Here is a 2,349-nt window from a genome sequence, read left to right on the forward strand (position 1 = left end):
TATTGCATTAAAAAAATACTAAACATTTTCATGTTTACCAACGGGGATGGGTGGGTGGGGGAGGAGAGATCATCCAACTGTCCCAATTGGTTTGTTCCAGGTGATAGGATGAGGTGGCTTTTGCTAATTGGGAATGAGAAGCAGGGAACATGAGGACTGGAAGCTTAAGAGATAGCTTATGCACGTAGAAGCAGGCAATCGGGGTGGTGGTGGGGGTGGTTATGCAATGGGAAAGGACAACAGCCAAGGGAAAAATCGTATCCAGAAGGGGAAAAAAAGCTACAGAAGGGAATAACATTGAAAAAGAAGTAGAAAACGGAAGAATGGAAAAGGGCTTTGATTTTATGCATGTCAGTTTTTCTTAGGAGTAGAACGACACAGGAAAACTCAATTTCCAATTATAAGAATATAGATTGTGCAGGACCATACCAAAGTCCTGTTTCCATTAATGGGGATTGAATTGAGAGAATAGGATTAGGATTAGGATTAGGATTAGGATTAGGATTAGGAATAGAATAGAATAGAATAGAATAGAATAGAATAGAATAGAATAGAATAGAATAGAATAGAATAGAATAGAATAGAATAGAATAGAATAGAATAGAATAGAATATTGAGAATAGGAATAGAATAGCATCTTTATTGAGAATAGAATAGAATAGAATAGAATATTGAGAATAGAATAGAATATTGAGAATAGAATAGAATAGAATATTGAGAATTTAGAATAGAATAGAATAGAATAGAATCTTTACTGAGAATAAAAATATAGAATAGAATTAGAATTAGAATAATAGAATAATAGAATAGAATAGAATAGAATAGAATAGAATAGAATAGAATAGAATAGAATAGAAATACAAATATAATACAAATAGACAATAGACAACATCACCACCAGATGGATCTGTAGCTGGCTGACAAACTATACTCAACGAGTAGTCACCAACAGCACTACATCCACATAGAGAGAAGATAGCAGTGGGGTACTACATGGTTTCATCTTAGCTCCAGTACCATTCAATATCTTCATAAATTCATCTGAGGGAATTGAAGGGGAACTCATCAAATTTGCAGATGACACCAAACTGGCAGGAGTAGCCAACACCCCAGAAGACAAACTCAGGATCCAAAAAGATCCTGACAAACTCAAACAATGGGCCCTATCCAACAAAATGAGATTCAATGTGGAGAAAAGCAAAGTCTTACGCTTAGGCAGGAAAAACCAAAGGAACAAATTACAGATTGGGCAAGACTTGGCTTAAAACCAGTAACTGTGAGAGGGACCTTGGAGTCCTAGTGGACGATCACTTGGCCATGAGCCAGCCGTGTGCAGCAGCAGCCAAAAAAAGCTAATACAATCCTGGGTTGTATAAACAGAGGCATAGAATCAAGATCACACGAAGTGTTATTACCGCTTTATAAAACCCTAGTAAGGCCACAGCCAATTTTGGTCACTATATCACAAAAAAGATGTTGAGAGTTCAGAAAGAAATCAGAGAAGAGCAACTAAGATGATCAAAGGCCTGGAGGCTAAAACATATGAAGAATGGCTGTGGGTTTGGCTGGTCTAAAGAAAAGAAGAAATAGGGGAGACATGATAGCCGTGTTCCAGTATCTGAGGGGCTGCCACAAGGCAGAGGGGGGTCACGTTATTCTCCAAAGCACCAAAGGGAAGGACGAGAAACGATGGATGGAAACGGGTCAAGGAGAGAAGCAACCTGGAATTAAGGAGAAACTTCCTGACAGTGAGGACAATCAAACCAGTGGAACAGCTTGCCACCAGAAATTGTGGGTGCTCCCACAAGAAGAGACTAGACAATCACCTGTCTGAGATGTATAGTTTCTCCTGCTTGAGCAGGGGGGCTGGACTAGTAGACCTCCCAGGTCCCTTCCAGTTCTATTCTATTCAAATACAAATAAAATGCAGGTATATTTATGGCCTCTCAAAGTTACAACAAAAAAAAGCACAATCATTTTTCACAGAACCATTGCAAAATACCCTTAACAGATTTCGCTTTCAAACACCTTCCAGGTTACCACCATCTTGTGGCAAGGAGTTCTACCATTAACAGGTGGCCACCAGAGTTCCTAAAACTCTCCTTTTCATTAGTGTTTTTTTTTAACCCCAGCCCGTTTACGAAATAATGGCACTGCCACTCAGGTGGAAAGCTTTTACATTTGGCTCTCCTATTTTGTTCCAATTATGTTTCTTTGGCAGCAAAAAGCATGGATTATTAGCCAGTTGTAAAGGGCAGATAATAATAATAATAATAATAATAATAATAATAATAATAATAATAATAATAATAATAATAATAATAATAATAATAATAATAATAATAATAA

This window comes from Vipera berus, assembly GCF_964194415.1.
Source record: "Vipera berus genome assembly, chromosome: 1".
Lineage (NCBI taxonomy): Eukaryota > Metazoa > Chordata > Lepidosauria > Squamata > Viperidae > Vipera > Vipera berus.